Below are 25,209 nucleotides of genomic sequence, written 5' to 3' on the forward strand. Positions count from 1 at the left end.
AATAAGAAAATAATAATTTAGACTTCACTGATAATCATGAAAGGAGTAGTGATATTTTTTCATGGAGGTGGACATCTAGAAACATTTTCTTATCTCAAAGCTGACCTGATAATTTTAGCTTTTAAAAATCTAGATTAAATCACTCTATTATTAGCATTCATTCACATTATTATTACAATGAGGTTATTAGAAAAGATTACATGTTCTATAGAGGATCATGTTCTTTTTTTTTTTTTTTTTTCCTGAGACAGGGTCCCACTCCTGTTGCCTGGGCTGGAGTGCGGTGGTGCAATCACAGCTCACTGCAGACATGACTTCTCAGGCTCAGGCAATTCTCCCACCTTAGCCTTTCAAGCAGCTGGAACTACGTGTATGCACCACCACGCCCAGCTAATTTTTTGTATTTTTTCTAGAGATGAGATTTCACCATGTTGCCCAGGCTGGTCTCAAACTCCTGGGCTCAAGAGATCCACCTGTCTCGGCCTCCCAAAGTGCTCGGATTACAGGCATGAGCCACCTTGCCTGGCTGGAGTATCATGTTCTTACTATTAATACAATGGAACAATAATTTGTCCCAGTGAACATGTTATTCTGAATTCAATTTCAGTAATCAGAAATATTAAGGTCTAATTTGCATTCCTAGGTCTAATTCGATCATAGTCAAAACTAGAATAACTGTGCTGACTAGCAGAAAAAAAGGAAAAATATTTAGCAATGAGGAAGCAAATGAAAACTAGTCTACAAAATGCCACTCTTGCCAGGTGAGATATACCTGGCAACAATATTATGTATTTAACTGTATTATACAGACATATGTTTTCTGTCTTTTGGCTTATCCAAATGTTGATCCCATGTATTTTACCTGCAGTTAAATCTGTGAAATCAGAGCATTTTCCTAATGAAATGTAGCTTTTTCTCAGCATCTTCTTTTTAATAGGAGCTATCATAATGTTCCTATTAAAATAATTTTTCTATTTGTCTGTTCATATATAAATTTAGGAAAAACTGAGCTTAAATAAATAGTGGATATTGTGTTTTACTGCAGTTCCTTCCATCTCTTTTATCCCATTGTGATTTATAGATATCATTTGGTCTTTTTATTGAAATAATAAGTTGCTTACTTATGTTTAGGTAACTACTAGATTGTTTTTCTTTCATTTTAAGTGACTGTACCGTCTTATATGTATGCTTGCAAGTCACCAAAACAAAAAGTGAAATATAAATATATGAAGACTCGATGTCTTTCAAATACTTGCTATATAAGCCTTTATTTTCTATAAAACATCTTGTTTTTTAACTTTTTTCACGTATTTAACTACTTCATTTGATATAACCTCTAAATTATCAACACACTTTGATCTAAAAGAACGTTTTATAAATGTACTAATTTAGCAAGGTTAAAGATCCTGATTGACATGGAAGGGAGATCGATACTGTTCAAACATACATGTAGTTACGAAAGGGAAAATACATGTTCTAATCTAGCTATTTTTAAATACTTAATTTGCATATGCAAAATATGGTGTTATTAAACTAATACCTACTATGTATTTATAATAACCTTTATCAAGTTATAGTTTACATTAATAAAATGCTCTATTTTGAGTGTACAGCCCTATGTATTTTGGCAAAGGTATACATTCTTGTAATTGCTATCACAATCAAAATAAAGAATTTTTTGTCATCACAAAAATTCCTTTGTGAGCCTTTGCAGTTAATCCCCTAAACCCCATGACTCTCAACCCAAGCAACCACTGAACTACTTTCCAACACCAAAGATTAACATTTTCTATCCCAGAATTTCATAGACATGGAATCTGATAGTAGGTATATTTTGTATCTGTTTTAGTTTATTTAATCTGAGCAAAAATGTTTCTGAGATCTCTCTGAGGTAGGAGGCAGGCAGCACTCATCTATGGACCAGACTAAAGACTCTCTGAAACTGGTAAAAGGTGCAGAAAGCACCGCTTGCTGCCTATCACCATAGGACATCCCCACCAGTGCCAGGACAGTTTGCCATTGCCATGACAACACCTGGAAGTTAACGGGCATTTTCTAGCTATTCTGAATAACCCGCCCCTTAATTAGCATGTAGTTAAATGTGGTATAAATATGACTGAAAACCAATCCCATGCTGCTGCTTTCTGAACTCTGCCTATGGGGTAGCCTTTCTCAACAGGAGCAGTCAGGGTGCTGCAAAACTGCTGCAGCCTCAATAACAGTGCATTCTTTCACACTGGCTCACTCTTGAATTCTTCCCTGGGCAAAGTCAAGAACCTGTCCTCAGTCCTATTTATGTTGTTGCATGTATTAAAAATCTATTTCATTGCATAAATATATGACAATTTATCTGTTCATCTGTTGATGGACATCTGCGCTGTTTCTACTTTTAGGCTATAGTATTCCATGGGGTATATGTGATACATTTTCTTTATCCAGTATATCATTGATAGGCATTTGGATTGGTTCCAAGTCTTTGCTATTGTGAACAGTGCCACAATAAACATACGTGTGCATCTGTCTATTTACAGTAGAATGATTTATAATCCTTTGGGTATATACCCAATAATGGGATTGCTGGGTCAAATGGTACTTCTGGTTCTAGATCCTTGAGGAATCACGACACTGTCTTCCACAATGATTGAACTAATTTACACTCCCACCAACAGTGTAAAAGTGTTCCTATTTCTCCACATCCTCTCCAGCATCTCTTGTTTCCTGAGTTTTTAATGATCATCATTCTAATTGGCATGAGCTGGTATTCATTCTGCTTTTAATTTGCATTTCTCTAATGACCAGTGATGATGAGGTTTTTTCCATATGTTTGTTGACTGCATAAATGTCTTCTTTTGAGAAGTGTCTGTTCGTGTACTTTGCCCACATTTTGGTCAGGTTGTTTGTTTTTTTCTTGTAAATTTGTCTAAATTCTTTGTGTGTTCTGGATATTACCCTTTTGTCAAATGGATAGATTGTAAAATTTTTCTCCCGTTCTGTGGGTTGCCTGTTCACTCTGATGATGGTTTCTTTTGCTGTGCAGAAGCTCTTTAGTTTAATTAGATGCCATGTGTCAATTTTGGCTTTTGTTGTCATTGCTTTTGGTGTTTCAGTCATGAAGTCTTTGCCCATGCCTATGCCCTGAATGGTATTGCCTAGGTTTTCTTCTAGGATTTTTATGGTTTTTGTTCTTAGGTTTAAGTCTTTAATCCATCTTGAGTTAGTTTTTTATCAATTTTTTTTATTATACTTTAAGTTCTAGGGTACATGTGCACAAAGTGCAGGTTTGCTACATACTTACACATGTGCCATGTTGGTGTGCTGCACCAATTAACTTGTCATTTACATTAGGTGTATCTCCTAATGCTATCCCTTCCCCTTCTCCCCACCCCACAACAGACCCCAGTGTGTGATGTTCCCCTTCCTGTGTCCAAGTGTTCTCATTGTTCAATTCCCACTTATGAGTGCGAACATGCAGTGTTTGGTTTTTTGTCCTTGCAATAGTTTGCTGAGAATGATGGTTTCCAGCTTCATCCATGTCCCTACAAAAGAGATGAACTCATCATTTTTTATGGCTGCATAGTATTCCATGGTGCATATGTGCCACATTTTCTTAATCCAGTCTATCATTGTTGGTCATTTGGGTTGGTTCCAAGTCTTTGCTATTGTGAATAGTGCCTCAATAAACATACATGTGCATGCGTCTTTATAGCAGCATGATTTATAATCCTTTAGGTATATACCCAGTAATGGGATGGCTGGGTTAAATGATATTTCTAGTTCTAGATCCCTGAGGAATCACCACACTCTCTTCCACAATGGTTGAACTAGTTTATAGTCCCACCAACAGTGTAAAGGTGTTCCTATTTCTCCACATCCTCTCCAGCACCTGTTGTTTCCTGACTTTTTAATGATATAAGCATGGGCAAGGACTCCATGTCTAAAACACCAAAAGCAATGGCAACAAAAGCCAAAATTGACAAATGGGATCTAATTCAACTAAAGAGCTTCTGTACAGCAAAAGCTACCACCATCAGAGTGAACAGGCAACTTACAGAATGGGAGAAAATTTTTGCAATCTACTCATCTGACAAAGGGCTAATATCCAGACTCTACAAAGAACTTCAACAAATTTACAAGAAAAAAACAACCCCATCAACAAGTGGGTGAAGGATATGAACAGTCACTTCTCAAAAGAAGACATTTATGCAGCCAACAGACACATGAAAAACTGCTCATCATCACTGGCCATCAGAGAAATGCAAATCAAAACCACAATGAGATACCATCTCACACCAGTTAGAATTAGTTTTTGTATAGGTGTGAGGAAGGGATCCAGTTTCAGTTTTCTGCGTGTGGCTAGCCAGTTTTCCCAACACCGTTTATTAAATAGGGAATCCTTTTCCCATTGCTTGTTTTTGTCAGGTTTATCAAAAATCAGATGGTTGTAGATGTGTGGCACTATTTCTGAGGCCTCTGTTCTGTTCCATTGGTCTATATATCTATTTTAGTACCAGTACCATGCTGTTTTTATTACTGTAGCCTTGCAGTATAGTTTGAAGTCAGGTAGCATGATGCCTACAGCTTTGTTCTTTTTGCTTAGGATTGTTTTGGCTATGCAGGTTCTTTTTTAGTTCCATACAAAATTTAAAGTAGTTTTTTCAATTCTGTGAAGAGAGTCAATGGTAGCTTGATGGGGATAGCATTGAATCTATAAATTACTTTGGGCAGTATGGCCATTTTCACGATATTGTTTCTTGCCATCCATGAGCATGGAATGTTTTTCCATTTGTCTATGTCCTCTTTTATTTCCTTGAGCAGTGGTTTGTAGATCTTCTTGAAGAGGTCCTTCACATCCCTTGTAAGTTGTATTCCTAGGTATTTTATTTTCTTTGTAGCAATTGTGAATGGGAGTTCACTTATGATTTGGCTCTCTGTTTGTCTGTTATTGGTGTATAGGAATGTTTGTGATTTTTGCACATTGATTTTCTGTCCTGAGACTGCTTAAATTGCTTATCAGCTTAAGGATATTTTGGGCTAAGACAATGGGGTTTTCTAAATATACAATTATGTCTTCTGCAAACAGAGACAATTTGACTTCCTCTTTTCTTAATTGAATACCCTTTATTTCTTTCTCTTGCCTGATTACCTTGGCCAGAACTTCCAATACTATGTTGTGGTGAGGGAGGGCATCCTTGTCTTGTGCTGATTTTTAAAGGGAATGCTTCCAGTTTTTGCCCATTCAGTATGATATTGGCTCTGTGTTTGTCATAAATAGCTCTTATTGTTTTGAGATACATTCCATCAATAGCTAGTTTATTGAGAGTTTTTAGCAGGAAGGGCTGTTGAATTTTGTCAAAGGCCTTTTCTGCATCTATTGAAATAATCATGTGGTTTTTGTCATTGGTTCTGTTTATGTGATGGATTACATTTATTGATTTTTGTACGTTGATCCAGCCTTGCATCCCAGAGATGAAGCCGACTTGATCATGGTGGATAACCTTTCTGATGTGCTGCTGGATTCAGTTTGCCAGTATTTTATTGAGGATTTTTTGCATCGATGTTCATCAGGTATATTGGCCTAAAATTTTCTTTTTTTGTTGTGTCTCTGCCAGGTTTTGGTATCAGAATGATGCTGACCTCATAAAATGAGTTAGAGAGGATTCTGTCTTTTTCTATTGTTTGGGATAGTTTCAGAAGGAATAGTACCAGCTCCTCTTTGTACCTCTGGTAGAATTTGGCCGTGAATCCATCTGGTCCTGGCCTTTTTTTGGTTGGTAGGCTATTAATTGCTGCCTCAATTTCTGAATTTGTTATTGATCTATTCAGGGGTTTGACTTCTTCCTGGTTTAGTCTTGGGAGATTGTATGTGTCCACGAATTTATTCATTTCTTCTAGATTTTCTAGTTTATTTGCATAGAGGTGTTTATAGTTTTCTCGGATGGTAGTTTGTATTTCTGTGGGATCAGTGGATCAGTGGTCTTATATTTAAGTCTTTGATCTGTTTGTAGTTGACCCATATATATGAAATGAGATATGGATTTATTCTTCTCCTTATAGATAGCCAATTTTCCCTACAGCATTTATTGAAGATGCAGTGCTTTCCTTACTGTGTGCTTATGGCACCTTTGCTGAATATCACTTGATCAAATGCATGAGTTTATTTCTGGGCTCCCTATCTTATTCTATTGGTCAATGTGTCTGATTTTACGCCAGCACCATCATGTTTTGATTACTATGACTTTGTAATATATTTTGAAATCAGATAGTGTGATGCCTACAGCTTTGTTCCTTTTGCACAAGATTGTTTTGTCCATTTGAGGTCTTTTTATGGTTCTATAATAATTTCTTAATAATACTGAGCCTTTTAATCTATGAGCATGATTTTTTTTTATTGAGTTCTTCTTTAGGCATTTTTGAGTCTGTGTACTGGCCATGCACATATTTTCTTAAACTAATCTCTAAATATTTAATGATGAACTTGCTATTCAAATATAATTTTTAAAATTTTGTACTTCAATTTTTCATTGCTTGTGTTTGTGTATATTTGCTTCGTTTCCTGAGGCCTTGCTAAATTCACTTGTTACTTTTATACTTCTTCATTTTTATTGATTCATTGAGATGTTGTATGTATATAATCAAGTAATTTGCAAATAAAACACTTATAGTTTCTTCTTTCTATCTGTGCCCTTTATGTTCTTTCTCCAACCTGTTGCACTAGCTAGGACCTCCATCACAATGTTGAATAGTGGTAATGGGAGTGAACCTCACTTTCCCGTCACTGCTTAGAAAAATGTGTTCATTCTTTGACCAATAAATGAGATGTTAGATGTAGTTTCCTTTGAATAACTTAATTATTAACTTAATGACAATCCATCTATTCTTTTCTAGTAAGAGACTTTTATTTTTTGTTTTTGTTTTCATCAAAATGGTAGTTGAAACTTCTCAATGCCTTATCTATTGAGATGATCAGGCACTGTTGTCCTTTACCAAGTTAAGATGCTAAATTGCTTTATTTAATTTTTAAATATTTTTAGTTTTTCATTTGATTATAATGGAATTAAATTAAAAATTAGTAAGAAAAAGATATCAAAAATATCCCTCAAGTACTTGAACCTTAAGCAGCATATGTTTACATTTCATCCATCAAGTAAGAAACAAAAGATATCAGAAGATTGGTTTTTTGTCCTTGTAATAGTTTTAATGTTACAATAAAACACAACATTTCAAAATATGTAGGATGCAGCTAAAGCAGTGTTTAGAGATAAATTTATAGCTTTAAGTTCTTAATTTAAAAATCATGATAGCTGTAAATCAATTATCTAAATTTAAATCAATAAGAGTACTAGAAACAAGGAAATAATAATAAGAGGAAAGTGAATATAATAGAACATAATCTATAGACAAAAATCATTGAAATAAAAATCTAGCTCTTTGAAGCTGTAGGCATTCATATCTCATCTTTTATATTTAAAATTTGTTTTACATTTTAACCTAAAAAATTCTGAGGAGAACTTCAGTTCCTATGTATATTATTTTCAAATAGACAATCTGGTTAAAAATTATATATTTCAAAATCTACCTATTTATATGGTGCAGATTTTCTGAATATGATTAAGTATGTATTGGTATATATGCAACATTATTACAATGTAAGCTGTTATGGCTTCTATGAATCAGGATCTTGTTATGAAAACAGAAATCATTTTTAGGATTGCAGGTGGATTTTTTAGAAGAAATAGGTTACAAAAGGGTTAGTAGAGTCAGAAAAGCAAAAAGGAACCATTTGTGACTCTCAGGGATCTGATTCCATTTTAGCTCCTTAGCTAAGGAAGCAACTTTCTTTCAGATTTCAGTAAGTCCGTCTTTATGAACCTACCTTTGCTGAAAATGCTATAGACACACAATATACACACACACGTAAACTGACACTATTGGTTCTTAATGAATGCCTGGGCTCCTGATGCCTGATGTTATTAATTAATGCTGCAGGAACTATGGAGTCAGCACGCCTCCTGATAAGACCACCACCTTCATGATGAAACACAAACTCAGCTACAACTGGAGAAGATGCTAAGGCTGTCTGTGGAATTAGGCCTCGACCTTCTTGTCCCCTCAAATTTCATGTGCAGATCTTCAGTGAGAACTTAACCATCACTCAGTTGTCAAGAAAACCTGGAAATGTAATTTGTAAGTGTCTTAGTCAGTTTTCATGCTGCTGACAAAGACATACCTGAAACTGGGGAGAAAATGAGGTTTAATTGGCTTATAGTTCCACACGCCTGGGGAGGCCTCAGAATCATGGCAGGAGGCAAAAGGCATTTCTTACATGGTGGCAGCAAGATAAAAATGAGGAAGAAGCAAAAGTGGAAACCCCTGATAAACCCATCAGATCTCATTAGACTTACTATCACAAGAATAGTATGGGAAAGACTGGCCCCCATGATTCAATTACCTCTCCCTGGGTCCCTCCCACAACATGTGGGAATTCTGGGAGATACAATTCAAGTTGGGATTTGGGGGAGTGGGGGTGGGGGCTATAGCCATACTATACATACAGCCATACTATATGAGTAAGTGTGTATGAGTAAGTGTGCAGACCCAGGAAGATTATAGAAGTTTATACGTTAGCTGAATATCAATGGACAGTAATGGACCATGTGCTGTCTCCATACTTTGCACAAAATGCCTATCTGGGCAACTTAATTATGCTGCTTTTACTACTTTGTTTTGCTGACATTTTCAGTAAATCTTAAGGTTACATAACAGCAATCAATTATCTCTAATAGTACTTCCAAATTTGATGGGCAACAGTATTAGTGCTTTCAATGTATTTTTGTTATTTTTGTTTTTTTGTTTTGTTTTGTTTTGTTTTTGTTTTCTTTTTTTTGAGATGGAGTCTCGCTGTCACCCAGGCTGGAGTGCAGTGGCGCGATCTTGGCTCACTGCAGGCTCCGCCCCCCGGGGTTCACGCCATTCTCCTGCTTCAGCCTCCCGAGTAGCTGGGAATACAGGTGCCTGCCACCACACCCAGCTATTTTTTTTGTGTTTTTAGTAGAGACAGGGTTTCACTGTGTTAGCCAGGATGGTCTCAATCTCCTGATCTCGTGATCCGCCTGCCTCGGCCTCCCAAAGTGCTGGGATTACAGGCGTGAGCCACCGCGCCCGGCCTCTAATGTATTTTTGATTTGACTTCAATATAACATTTGGAAAAGTCACTGGAAAAAAATAATTCTTATTTGAATACTAAGCATATGTAAAATATGTAATATAAGATTTGACTCTAATATCATCAACAATCTAGTTTCTACCAAGAAAAATCACATATTATTTTCCTCTTTCAAGTGCCCCACTGATGCCTATTACTATGAGGATAAAATCCAAAGTTCCTATCATGGCATGCAAGAAACCACGATGCCTGAGTCAGCAGAAATCTCTAATCCCATATGGTACCCTAACCATCTCATTTACCATGCCCTCTTTCAGCTCCCACAGGGTAAGCCAATTTGTAGGGGCTTTTTCCTCCCAAATTCTGCTCAATACTCGCATGCTTTTTTCCTGATTTTCGGCATTTCTGGGTCCTACTCATATATTAAGTGTTGGTCGTATATATTCTTTCAGAGAGGACTTCCAACCAATCCCATTTAAATGAAAGCCCAGTTCCACCTCCAGAGGTTCTCTAGTTTATCATTCAGCTTTTTTTTTCTTGTAGCACTCATCATTTTCTGATTTACATTACACATTTTTGCCTACATTTTTGTTGTCTCTTTACTCACTGTAATGTAAGTACCACAGTGGAAATGTTTCATTTCTCTTGATAATTGCAGTTTCAAGTACATACAAAACATTCTTGTTGCAGGAAATCCATACATAGGTATGAACAATGATTTAAAGAATCAATGAATATTTGATCCTCGCCATACCTACATATACCCAAATGTAGATGTGATAGATACAGCAAGCTGAATACTCACAATCCATTTTCTCCTCCTTCCTTTCTTGAAATAATTGGTTACAGTGGTAATGATTTTAGCAAAATAAGACTTAATTTCCCAGATATCTTTGCAGTTCTGGTCACGTTCCACAATTCAGACCAGTGAGATGTGAGTGGAAACCTGTATCTGTTTTCTCAATTTCTTATCATGTGCAGTGAAAATGGGAACATTTCATTTCCTTATGAAGTGGTACCTATTCCTCTTTATTTCTTCGTTTGATATCCTCCTATCTGATCTATAAATGGCAGGTTGGATGACATGATATAAATAGCAATATGTCTAAGGTCAGTCACCTTCACAATAGCTGAGTGACAACTTAAATCTATGTTTTCCTGCTCCAATTTTATAACTGAAGCATAAACATATACATCAAGATTCATCTTCACTACTGGAAACTTTCTCTGTCAATTGCATTGAATAACAAGAATCTGAAGAATAGAGCAGTATATCCTGCAGACTAGATCACAGAACCCATTCAAAGCCCCTTCCCCTTGCCTTCACTTATCATAGAAATTATAAACCTAAATCAATCAGCTTTTTAGAATCCTTTTCCAAACAGAAGTGGTTCTGTGAAACGTACCTTGCTGAACAGCTTTAAGGGGAGGTTTCTGGGGTTGGCCCCCTTTCCTATCAAAGATACAAAGACTCACAGCAAAAGGTATTAAGCAATTTCAAAAAATTTTTTCTGTTTGAAGTGCGTGAACAACTCCTAGAGGTGTAGCATTCATTATGTGACTAGGACGATGCCCTAGATTGAATGTGTGTGTCCTCCTGCAATTCGTATGTTAAGACATAAAACCCCAAAGATGATCGTATTCGAAGGTACAATCTTTGGAAAGTGATTAGTGCTTTTATAATGAAGAACCTCAAGAGTTCCCTTGTTCGTCCACCACATGAGGACACGGTAAGAAACCAGCTGTCTATAAGCCAGACTTCCCAGCCTCCAGAACTGTGAGAAATAAATTCCTGTTGTTCATAAGCCAGTCAGTCTATGGCATTCTCTTACAGTAGCTTAAACAAAGACAGAGGATGAGGGCCACAAGCTCAAGAGGGCAGGGCAAAAAGAGAGATTCCAGGTCCCTGGTAGCATTGTTACTTTGCTGAGCCCTGACCTGCAAACCTACAGAACTTTTTGTTAGTTTTATAGAAGAAAACAGGTCCTTTAATTGTTTGAGCCATTCTTGGTTGAGTTTTCTGTTATTCGCAGCTGAACTAAATCTTAACCGAACCAGAGTTCATACTGAATATGGCGTAAAACAGAGGTCAGCTACCTCTGGCCTGAGCACCCGATCGAGTTCTTTGTCTGTACTGTTAAAGAAAGTTTTCCTGGAATACAGAACACGTTTACATGAAATCTTGAGCATTTTGAAAATTTGAAAATTTCTGAGATCTCTTAAATGATTATGAAAGAGAAGTGTGAAGTACTTGACAATATGAGCACTTTTAGTCACATAACCTTGAACTTCTCATTATATCACCAATAGAACCGGGTGACCCTGCGTGTCTGGGTTTCTTAGTGTCTTGATCTGTGTTAACAAAAATGCACTAAAGCTCTAAAATAGCTTTTTCAGCTATCTAGGAAAAGTCAGATCATCTTGGTGAGCAAGAAGTATACGGCAGTTTATGCATTTCTCCTGATAATACTTGTAAAACAGTTTGAGAGTGCTGAGTGCTTCCAAAGCCTAATGCTGGGCTTTTAATTTTCAGCCATTTATGTCAATCCAGGTATAAGTTTGGAAAGTGAAAAGAAGTAAATAAGTAAACAATGGTACATAAATATATAGGAAATTAGAAATGAGATTCTAAATTCATACAAACACTAAAAACTGATCAATAGATGATATGCAGCATTTGTTCTGAAGCTGGAATTCAATTGCTAAAGCAGTATCTAAATGTATTACATGTCTCTGCTAGACAGTCTCCAAAGATGGCCATTTTCCCCTTCTTCCCTCCCCGCATGTGGAGTTTGTATATTCCCCCTTAACCTTAGTCTGCCCTTTGACTTGCCTCTACTAATACAAAGCATTAGAAATTATAATCTTGTAGTTCTAGGCTTACCCTTTAAGAGGCCTGTCTGCTTCCTTCTGAAGAGACGTCTTCTACAATGTAAGAAATCCAAATCCCTAGAGACCTCCATATTGTGAGGAAGATCACGTTCACCCTGTGGAAAGATCACAGATGGAGAAGAATTGAGAAATGCAAAGATCGTGTGTGAAGAAGAATTGAGAAATGCAAAGATCATATGTGGAGAATAATTGAGAAATCTAAGATGTGAGACAGCTAGAAACAAGTTCCTGAAAATATGACCCCAGTTGAACCCTCCATTTAGCTTCCAGGCATTTGAACCATCCAGCTGAGGTCTGAAGTCATATAGCTGAGAGAGTGACCTTCTTTGCCCTGTTCGAAGTCCTGACCCAAAGACTCATGAGAAAATCAATGGATGTTCTTCTTCTTATTATTATTATTGTACTTTAAGTTTTAGAGTATATGTGCACAACGTGCAGGTTAGTTACATATGTATACATGTGCCATGTTGGTGTGCTGCACCCAGTAACTCATCATTTAACATTAGGTATATCTCCTAATGCTATCCCTCCCCACTGCCCCCACTCCACTACAGGCCCCGGTGTGTGATGTTCCCCTTCCTGTGTCCATGTGCTCTCATTGTTCAATTCCCACCTATGAGTGAGAACATGCAGTGTTTGGTGTTTTGTCCTTGCGATAGTTTGCTGAGAATGATGGTTTCCAGCTTCATCCATGTCCCTACAAAGGACATGAACTTATCATTTTTTATGGCCGCATAGTATTCCATGGTGTATATGTGCCATATTTTCTTAATCCAGTCTATCATTGTTGGACATTTGGGTTGGTTCCAAGTCTTTGCTATTGTGAATAGTGCCTCAATAAACATATGTGTGCATGTGTCTTTATAGCAGCATGATTTATAATCCTTTGGGTATATACCCAATAATGGGATGGCTGGGTCAAATGGTATTTCTAGTTCTAGATCCCTGAGGAATCGCCACCCTGTCTTCCACAGTGGTTGAACTAGTTTACAGTCCCACCAACAGTGTAAAAGTGTTCCTATTTCTCCACATCCTCTCCAGCACCTGTTGTTTCCTGACTTTGTAATGATCGCCATTCTAACTGGTGTGAGATGGTATCTCACTGTGGTTTTGATTTGCATTTCTCTGATGGCCAGCGATGATGAGCATTTTTTCATGTGTCTTTTGGCTGCACAAATGTCTTCTTTTGAGAAGTGTCTGTTCATATCCTTCGCCCACTTATTGATGGGGTTATTTGTTTTTTTCCTGTAAATTTGTTGGAGTTCATTGTAGATTCTGGATATTAGTCCTTTGTCAGATGAGCAGATTGCAAAAATTTTCTCCCATTCTGTAGGTTGCCTGTTCACTCTGATGGTAGTTTCTTTTGCTGTGCAGAAGCTCTTTAGTTTAATTAGTTCTTTTATGTCTCTAAGTTTGGGGTAGTTTGTTAATGCAACAATAGATAACTGAAACATCAAGTTGTTACTTGTGTATTAATATATCTTTTTTAAAGTAAAAAAGAAGTCCAAGTGGTTACTTAAGATTTTAAATTTCACAACCTGGCATGTAGTTAAAGCTTCCCTGATAGTCTCCCATAGTGTATCCAAGCCATAGTGCATTATTTTTAAATTCAGATGTTTAAATACAAGTCAAAGTCACAAACCACCTTTGCAAAACATGTCTAGTAAGTTCTCATGATGCTACATCAGATGGCATAATCTTAAGGGCAACACATTGCATTCATTCCAAACACACTTCTAGATAATTTACTATAAGCTTGCTCTGGGCAAAAATTAAAAAAAAGAAGAAACTATAATCCATACTTTTACATACCCCACAGTTTGTAGGGGAAGTTACCTTATTTAAATATAATGCCTTAAGAACCATAATAGTAATAGTTAGAAAGTATACTGGAAATTTTCAATGCACTTTTCCCAGGAATGCTTTTTCAAAAGTTCGGCTTAACAGATCTGGTTAAATGTGTGCTGAGATACAAACCAAATAGCCAGAACTATTTTTACCAGAGTAGACACCTGACCCAAGCCAAATTGATTGGATTCTCAATCTTCTGGAGTTTTTATGAGGACTCAGGGACTTTGCAGGTCTAGTACGAGCTCATAAATTAGAAGGTTGTCAGTGTCTGTGCAGAAGGTGTTTGGCCATGTGCTCAGAGACCTGGAGAAAATTGGTGTTCAGAAAGAGGGAATACAGGAAAAAAATGGTGAAGAAAAATTTATAGACAAAATACCATATGATTCCTGAGAGAGGAGAGAGAGAGAACAAGAAAGCAAAAGATATCTGCTGCCATCCCTTGTTTAGGTCCCTCTTGACACTAATGATAAACCCAGTTGTGAGTTATTCAGTTAGTGTCCTTCTAGTTCATTTCCCCTTTTTACTTTAACCAGCTTGAAGAAGTTCTCTTTTTGCATCCAATATTTTATGCAGAAAATAGACACACGGATAACAGAGAAAAAGTCTGTTTCTCTTGAATAGCAAGAATTAGGACAAACTTGAAAAAATCCTGGAAGGTGACTTAGGCTGTCCAAGAAGATGGAGAAATAACTGCAGGATGAGAGAAAAGTAGGATTAGAGGCAAGAAGGTGAGCAAAACCATAGGTAGTTTGAGAAATGCAACAGCTTCTGCGTGACTGCCTGCGTCTCTGGTGGCAGAGGGCCCAGAGGTAAGGCTGAAAGAATGGCTATGATAAATTCGAAATGAATTATAGACAGCATGCTAATGAAGTCAACAAATTCTTTTTGGATTTGACTAGCCATAGAAGACATACATTGAAGGTGATTGTATGACAATGCAGCTTCTGTTTTCTTGTGAATATAAATGAAAGGCAACTTATGAGGTTTTATAACTTGAATTGGTCGATTTAACAAAAAGCATATGCTTTATGATATGATTGTGGTTATACATGCCTTCTTGGCCTTTGCATTCTGGGAACAGATTGGCTAGTTAAGAGAGAATTATTATGCATTTTTCATGCAATATGTACAAACCAGTAATTTGCATTTTCTACTCAAAGAGGGTAGTTGAGGGTTTTATTTATTTTTTAAGTCAGTAAATGAAATGAAGACCAATCGCATCTCTAATAAAATAACTTATGTGTCTCAATATGCTATCCTTCTTAAGAAATGGCTACCACTTCTAACTGGAATTATATTTTTTAGTCTGTAATTATTTTTCCTTTTAGTATATTAGAAAGAGATAAAAAGCATATACTTTCAAGGACACACACACATACACTCACACACATTCTGGATAAATAACTAACAGTGTGATTTCACTAAAGCACCTATTACCTGATATGGTAAAAGTTATTTATCATGTACCAAGACAATGTCCTGCATTTGCATATGGTTCAGTACCTATGAGTGATAACCTCCATTGTAAACAGCAAACTGGCCTAAAAGCACCATTTGTCAAATTCATCATACGTTGCATTATCTCCTTTTCTTCTTCTAGTTACTAACTTTGCAGAAGGAATAACAACAATTTTTTATAAATCTCAACATTAACCTCAATATAAATGTCCTCATTAGGTGAAGAAGCACAAAGCACTGCGGAGTACTTGAGGCAAATTATGATCTCGTAACGTTGGCAATATTATTTATATTATTGGCAAAGCCTCTAATCTTTTGCTGACTTTAGTGTAAAGTATACTTTATAAAGTCAGCAAAAGTAGACAACTTACAGATTCAGATTCAACTTAGCCTAACACTACAGTGTTTGATTCAGAACTATTATACACAGAGATAAATGTATGCCCTGGACACCACAAAACTGTATTTGGCTCACAGCAACTCTTTAAAAGAGAAACACAGTCTAACTTAGTTACCTTACTCTGTTATACTTTATGCCATTTTCTACCTTGATTTTCCTATTGCCTACTTCACCCAGACTTGAAAATGTAATGGTTTTTTTTTGTTTGTTTGCTTTTTGTAGCAGACTTTTCCTATAGTACCTTACACTTTTCCTTTTCAACAAAAATGTTAAATGGTTGAGGCTTCACTTGATTATCTTCACTTTCAAGTTGTTAGGTCTATTTAAATAATGTGTATTTAAAATTTATGCAAATGACTATTTTCATTTATATTTAGGCATTCAAACATTTTGTTTCTTCTCATTTTGCCATGTTAACAGGCCCATATTTCTCATAGAGAAATTATAGTCTTTATACATTTACATACCACAATTCTTATGAGGCAGATTGATTTGCTACACTTTCAATAATTTTATAGTATTTAAAATGATATTTACTATGCCATATGACTCTAAATTATAGGAAAAATAGTGTTAATATCAAGATGCAAAATAGCATGCATTTATAAAGCCATGCGAACAGATATTTTTATGATGTTGTATTTCATGATTACTCCAATCATATTTTTTTTTCTTACCAAATTGATGAATTCAAGAGATTATCAATCCCTATCAGATCTCTGGCTGATTAGAGAAAATTAGAAACTGTCTACAAAAAGATTTAGATAATATTAATGTAAAACTACTGCACATAAAAACAGGAATAATGAATCAAATTCGCAATATGCCTCAAACTCTGAAGGGCACTTGATAAGAACCTATCCACATATTTTCTTTCAAGACCTCTCATGGGGCACACTAAATACCTAGAAAAGCAAATCTAACACAATACTTAGGACTTATTAAAATTCTCATTGAAATTCACTCATTTTCCACAAAAGAATATATACTATAAGAAAATACAGTATGATGTAGTTAGACATTATTTGTAAAATAATGAAAAAATAAACAGCCTCTAATTTTAGCATTGATGGCTAAGGAGCTCTGGATATTTTAATTTCAATGAAGAGGAAATGTGTTATTACTAGAGATATTTGAAACTAGTTATGTAAGATTATTGCTTTGCTTTATATAACAGTAATACTGTGGCTGACACTGAAAAATATTATACTAATAAAAGAGGTTATTATAATATCACATTAATAAATGATAGCAACATGTTGGACACTGCACAAAATAAAACCATAAGCATTCTTTCTGCTGAAGAAATTTTTATTCTAAGAAAATAATAGCTACATTTTTATTTGCTTTGTAGGCTTAACCTCATTTCTTTGCCACAACAACTCATTTTACATATGAAGAATCCAAACTGCAGATAAGTGGTTGCCTTGAATTACACATCAAGTAAGCGGCCAATAGGAGATGTAAGCCCAGGCCAGTCTGGGTTGATCATAATTAGACACAGAAAATGGTTCTGCAGACAATTAAAGAAGAAAAGACAAAACAGTGTAAGACTAATAAGAATTTTATTTGATATTCAGTTTCTTTATCAATTATATTGGGAGATTTTAAGTTTCCTAATCAAATATTCTCTTCATGAATAAATGAAGGCAAGAACTCATTAGATGACAAAGTTACTGTGTTACATATATATATATATATATAATACAGGATATATACGTAATATATATTATATATAGTATAAATGTGTTTGTGTATATACACACACACACATACATTGCCTGTATATATATGTGTGTGTGTGTGTGTGTGTAATACAAGAACTTCTATGAAAACATAGGCTAGAATATAAATATGTAGATATAGAGATTTAAATCAGATAGGGCATTGAGATCTAAGAATAATTTTTAAAAAATTGTATAGTTGTATTGAATATTATAGATGTCTAATCAACCAGAAAATTAACATTCTATTTAACATATGTGAGGAAGTCACTGACTTGTCCTGGGAAATATCTCTTGGTCCCAGGAGAGGAACCCACTCATGTCCGAATGTGACACAATACTGGTAGTGCTGCCTTGTGGATAAAGCCAGCATCTAAGGTTGCAGAGTAGAGGGACGGAAAGAATCCAAGTTCTTCAGTCTCTGAGTCAAGCATCTCTAAAAGTCTCTCCCGCTGAATCTATGCTTCTAGCAGTATTTTTTTTCTGTAGCTATGAAATGACAGTATTTGTAAATCACACTGACATCGGTGACCAGCTCAGTACAACCAGTTGCCCATAGCTGGCTCAGCTGCCCCAAGGCTGACAAGACCATCCCCTTAACACATTCTATTTATGTCACAACCATGGGTCCTGAGGTACTGTTATGCTATTGCCCCATTTGGAAGCTCTTCTCTGGACGACATAACCTAGGGATAAAAAACTAGCTTATTGTACAACAGTTTTAGTGATGGTTTCTGTTATTTGTAGCCGTAACACTTCTGCTGACAGAAAAACCCCATAGGATTTTGTATCAGTTTAGTATGCTTTTATCTGTAAGTAACTGAAAATTTGGCATGAGTTGCTTAAACAAACAAGGGTTTGTTTATTTTCTCATATATAGAGAAGTTAGGAGTAAGACGATCTAAATCGGACAGCGCCTCACCTGCACCACCAGGGTCCCAGGCTTCTTCTCGGTCCTTTTTTTTGTCCCACTTGGGCTTATTGCTTCATGGTTTAAGAATCTTGGCTTCTGCCAGTTCAGACACCATGCCCATGTTTGTAACAAAAAGGAGGAGATAAATCAAAACAATCTTTCTTCCTGAGGCTTTTGGCTTTTTCATTTTGGAATAAAACCATCCCCATAAGAGTTCCCATTATATTCATTTGTATGTATGTATGTATGTATGTATGTATGTATTTATTTATTTATTTATTTATTTATTTTGAGACGGAGTCTCACTCTGTCGCCCATGCTAGAATGTGGTGGCACAATCTTGACTCACTGCAAGTCCTGCCTCCAGGGTTCGTGCCATTCTCCTGCCTCAGCCTCTCGAGTAGCTGGGACTACAGGCGCCCGCCACCACACCTGGCTAATTTTTTTGTATTTTTAGTAGAGACAGGGTTTCACCATGTTAGCCAGGATGGTCTCGATCTCCTGACCTGGGATTACAGGCGTGAGCCACCGCGCCCAGCCTCTATTTCTTTTAGTGGAAGTTAGTCACATGCTCACCCCTTAGAGCTGTCAATGGAAGCAAGTTATCATGCTGGGTTCAGCCTAATCATGCTGGACTAGACACTCCTCCTCGAACCAAAGAATCTCCTTTTGCTACCTGAACAAATTCGGCTTTTCTTACAGGGGGAGCAGATTTCCTCACAAGAGACAATGATCTGTGCTTGCTTTGGGGCTCTTGTGAGACTTCAGTGCATAAAGCCCTTAGCATATGCTTATTATATGGTAGCCAATCAATATGTGCTAGCTGTTCTGATTATCATTACTACCATTAACATTATTAATAAGCTCTAACCACTACATTCCTCTCAGTCCTATAAACACCAGAATATTATCTTTCATTAAAAAAAGTAGAGATGATATTCACTTTTCCAAGTACACTCACTTGTCCCACATTTTTACCTGGACATTAAAATAGTATATTTTGACTATTTGAGTTCCACAGAAACTCATGGAAATGTAACTCTCCATTTCCTGCAGCTGCTCCCTATCTGGGGCTATGTTGAAATATCATACTGCCCACTCTGTCTCTAGAGTGTTGTTCTGTAAATGCCACACAACAAAATTCCAGAAAGCCCCTCTCTTCATGCCAGTTTCCTTATATTCATGCCAGTTTCCTTATATTAATGCCAGGCTTCAGCATGCCATTACTCACATTTAGACAGGGCAACTTAACTGTAGCTTGCTTGAACTTATTAAAAAGCCCCATTATCAGTTGTATATTAGCAAAGAGGACAAACACTTTCTTGATTAGCCTGACATATTCCATTATTTGACATGCATTGTTTCACATCGAGGTGTCTGCACTGTTAAACATGAATATGTACATAAAAAGTACTATTATTAATGAATACTGTAGTATAGTTTGGTTAAATGAATTTTTAGTGGTTACCCTGTCTGCCATAATAGAGACATTTGGTGCAGAGGCAGGACTGACATGAAAATCTCAAGACCACTAAATAGAATGCGAGTCAGCTCAGGCTTCTCTGCTGGACAGCCTTCCATAGCCAAAGTGCAAATTCACAGGACTCAGTGCAAATTCACAGGATTTGGTCCTGCGCATAGGAGGGATCACGACATTTAAGTTGTCTTTTTTTTTAAATAATAAATTTTGGAAAAAACCAGTCACAGGTTTTCCTCTGAAATGCTTTTTTTTTTTTCACTTCATGTTGGTTGATAACTCTCCAATTCATTCCATTTTACTTTGAATAATGATATTCAAAGATCCTTACGATTCTAAAATGAAACACATCTGAGGCTGCCTGCCATGGGGATGAAACATGAAAAGGCATCTGAAACTTTTGAAATGGAAAATGGGGGGAAAAAACAGTGCAGATCAAAATGTTTTTCATGTTCAAAATTTTCCAAAGAAACAGACTTCCTGAAACTAGTTTTCATAAGTTAGTTTTTGGTTTCAATTGGTCAGTATCAGGTAATAGAATCAAACATTGCAATGTTTATTGCAGCTTCCAAAAAAATGCACTTTTCTAAATACTTTTAAAGACTAAAATTGCCATCAGCACTGTTATCATATATTCCATTTAAAATGCACTTTTTTATTCAGTGACTGAAAGTTAGATATCATTGCTTTGCTTTTGAGTACTTATGAACATAAAAATGACTTCTAATGCAAACAATCCATTAAATTTAGATATTGACTCACTAATATTATATTGTTGGGATGGTTAATTTTATGTGTCAACTTGGCTGGGACATGGTGTCAGGATATGTGGCCAGACAATATTTTGAATGTCTCCGGGAGGGTGTTTTTTGATGTGATTAACGTTTACATAGGTGGATTTAGAGTAGACTGCTCTCCATAATGTGTGTGGGCCCCATCCAACCAGTTGAAGTCCTGAATAAAACAAAAGCCTGCCATTCCCTGAACAAGAGGGAACTCTGCTAGCAGACTGCTTTCAAACCTGAATTACATCGTCTGCTCTGTCTTGGATGACCTTTGGACTTGAACTACACATTTCAGATTTGCCAGACTCCTTAGTTGCATTCACCATTTCCTCAAAAAATAAATCTCTATAGATATGTACACAGTCTGTTGGCTCTGATTCTCTGGAAAACACTGATTAACACAATTATACATGTCGCTTCAGTCTGTATGAGAAAAACAAGTGATAATGTTTAGAAACTGACATTATTTTCCATATAAAATCAGAACTTATTCAACCTTATCAGTATTCCTAAGATACTTAAACTACTATAAATTTCTATATTTGTACATATTGAATTGCTGTGTTTCATGGATCTATAGACCAGGCAAATATCTGGAGTGAATATATGCTGATAAACTTTCCCGGTAGGTCTCTTGGTAATCTATATCAACATACTGTAATTAAAAATATTTATAATTTTTAAGAGGAATTTATATCTAATAATTAACTGAGAAATATTTAAAATTAAGGCAAAAATATGCATTACACACTTTTCATTATAATTTATTTATTAAGATAAGATATGGTGATTTAATTACTGATTGTACTTTCTAGAATTGGGATAGCTACACAATTAATAATTGCTGTTCACTTTGCTAAAGATGAACATGTATAAATAAAGTGATACAATTATTGTAAAACAAAATGATGCATATTTCTGAGGAAAAAATCACACAGAGTAACACACATAGTTGTGACAATTTTAAGAGTGTTGTTTTTCAAAACACAGTGGTTTCTTCAATCTAGAATATAAGCCAAATGTCTTTTGGGGGAAAAACACTGTATATTTAGAAGAATTAATCATTCATTGGTTTGGAATTTTAAATCACACAGATATAAATTAACTGCCAGTCATTTTTGCAAAATCTTGAACTACTGGAAAAATCCTAATGCAGCATCCTGTTTAATAATATAAAATGCCTTCTTATTTGGAAATAAAATTCAATTCAACTAAATCAAAAATATTTCTGTAGAGTACCTTGTAGCAAGTAAATATCAAGCTAGGTCCTGGGGATGCTGAAATAATCCAAGACAATCTTTAATGAGTTTATGTTATTGTGGGAATAACAGGTATTCAACAATTAATATAAGTAACACCTACATTCTAATTTGGGCAAGTATACAAATGGAAAATTTAGAGAGCTATGAGAATATGTAAATTGGGGTCAGGGTGGGGGAAATTCAGGGAATTGATGATCTACTGGGCATTGAGATCTCATGAAGCATGAAGTGAAAGAGGAGCTGGAATGTAGAACAGGGGAGGTCCTCAAAGAGTCAGAATCTCCTGAGGGCAAGAAAATAAGAAAATGAGAAGAAGCTCAAAAGTTCATCCCAGGCAAATCATCTAGCTCTGTACCAGTTTTATAACTTGGGCGAATGGTTCAAGTTCTCTAAATCTTACTCTTCTGATTGTTCAGTAAGAATAAGGATAAATTGATCTTGTTCTTATGCTCCCAAATGCAATCTGAACAGTGAGTTTATCACGCATTAAGGATTTTCATTCTATTTATTTATTTTTTAATCGTGGTGCAAACACTAAACATGAGATCTACCCTCTTAACACTGTGCTGTATCCATACAGTGGAATGCTGTTTAGCAATACATAAGCATGGGTATTAGATACACATGATTAACAGCTCACTGTTGTGTTATATGCCTGTTAAGTATACAAAACAGTATCATTAACTGTAGGCACGATGTTATACAGCAGATCTCCAGAAATCATGTATCTTGCAGAACTGAAACTTCCTACCTGTTGAATAGCAAGGGGCCAATGCAGAAATCTCCCCGCCTTCTTGGAACCACCATTGTACGTGCCAAATGAATGACTGAATAAAGCAAATATGGCATTTATTTACTAACCAAATGAATGGATAAAGGAAATATGGCATTTATATGCAGTAGAATATCATTCAACTTTAAGCAATAAGGAAATCCTGACACATGTAACAACCTGGAGTAACTCTGAGGACAATATACTAGGTAAAATAAACTAGGCACAGAACAAACACTGCATGATTCCACTTATAAAAAGTACTTCATTTTACTTTTTAAAAGTAACACAGAGTAAAATTGACCCCTTATGTGTCCATCAATATTAAAACCAGTATAGATTCCTGCAACTATCCCCAGAACGAGGATTCAGAACAGCTCTAATACTCCTTTGACTTTGTTGTCACAATCCTAGCCTCTTGGCAACCTCTCATTTGTTTTCCGTTCCTATAGTTTTGTTTTTTGAGAATGTCGTCCACATGGAAGGATGAAATATGCAACCTTTTATAATTGGATTCATTCACTTGTCATAACCCCTATGAGATGCATCCGTGCTGCATAAGTCTGTGAAACGTTCTCATGGATTGCGAAGTAGTATTCCAATCTGTGAATGGGATACCTGTGTTCCACTAGATGGATGCAGCACATCTGGTGTGTCTCTTCACATGTTGAAGGGCATTTCGGTTGTTTTCAGATTTGGTGAATATGAATGGAGCTGTTGTAAACAAGTTTTTGTGTCAGTATGTTATAAATGTATTTGGAAATATGCCTGGGAGTTGTGTCACTGACTTACATGGTAATACGGTATATGTTTGTTATCAGAACCTGCACAACAATGGTTTTCCACAGTGACTGCAATACTCTTCATTCTGACAAATACTACCTGAAAATTCCTTTTGTGCTACATTTTTGTTTGCAGTTCAAATTTGTTGTTATTTTGGGCATTTAGTGGGCTTGGAGTGGTATCCCATCATGATTTTAATTTGCATTTTCTTATTTGTCATCTATATCCTCTTTGTTGAAAGGTCTGTTTGTCTTTTGGCCATATTTTAATACTGCTTTTTTCATACCACTGATTTTTGAGTGTATATTTTCATACAAATATTCTTTAGGATATGTGATGTGCAAACATTTTTTCTCAATCTGTAGCTCATGTTTTCAGTTTCATAATAATGTCTTTTATAGACCAAAGGTTTTTAATTTTGATGAAGTCCCATTAATATTTTTTCCCTTTCTGGATCACACATTTGGTGTCACATTTAAAAACATTTTGGCTAGATTAAGGCCACAGTGTTTTTTTATGTGCTTTTTTTTCCTAAAAGTTATATGATTTTCCTTTTAGAGTATTAGTCCATTTTGAGGTATTTTTTGTATAAGTTATGACATTAAGCTTGAAGTTATCATTATTATTTTTTGTAGATAAAGGTCCAATTTTTTTCTAACCCGTAGGCTGTAAAGTCAATCTATTCTCCACTGAAATGTCTTTGTAAATTTGCCAAAAAGCTATGTGCTATATTTGTGTGAGTCTATTTTTGGACTCTATTCTGTTCTATTGAATAGAATCTATTCAATTCTACCTTCACCAATATCACACTGTCTTGATTACAATAGCTTCATAGTATGTCTTAATATTGGGTGATGTGACTCCTCAAATTAATTCTTATTTTAAAATTATTTTGGCTTTCCTAATTTCTTTGCCTGCCCATTACAATTTAGAAATTGCTTCTGTACAGTTAAAAAAAATCTACTGGAATTATGTTTGGAATTGAATTAAATGTATCACCTTGAAAATTATCTGTATAGTTTCTATGTTGAATCTTTCAATTCGTGAACACTTCAGGTCTCTCCAATTACATGTGCCTTTTTTGATTTCTTTCCTGAGTGTTTTGTAGTTTTTTTTTTTTTGAATACAGATCTTGTACATATTTCATTGGATATACGGAAAATTATTCTTTTTTCTGGAGTAATTGTAAGTGATATTGCTTTTAAAAATCATGTTTTAATGGCTTATTTCTAATATATGAATGTAGAATTGATTTTTGTGCACTGACTTTGTATTCTGCAACCTTGCTAAACTCACATTAGTTCTAGCAGAATTTTTATACATTTCTTGGGATTTTTTTACATAAAAATAGTCATGTCTGCTGTGAATAAGGACAGTTTTAATTCTTTCTTTATAATGAATATATCTTTTATTTTTTATGCCTTACTACACTACCTAAGAATTCTGTACTGACTTGAATAGGAGTGATGAGAGTGAATAATCTTATCTTCATCTTATACTTTGGGGAAAGCAATTCAGTCATTCACTATTAAATTAGATTAGCTGTAGTTTTTTTTGGGTGATGCCCTTTATTAGTTTGAGGAATTTCTCTTCTATACTTATCTGCTGGGAAATTTTATAACTAATAGATGTTAAATATTTTAAATGTCTTTTTTTGGATCAATTAAGATCATGTGGACTTTATTGGTAGGATGGATTAAATTGATTAATTTTTTAGTATTAAATAAGC

This window comes from Hylobates moloch, unplaced genomic scaffold, assembly GCF_009828535.3.
Source record: "Hylobates moloch isolate HMO894 unplaced genomic scaffold, HMol_V3 SCAFFOLD_5, whole genome shotgun sequence".
Classification (NCBI taxonomy): domain Eukaryota; kingdom Metazoa; phylum Chordata; class Mammalia; order Primates; family Hylobatidae; genus Hylobates; species Hylobates moloch.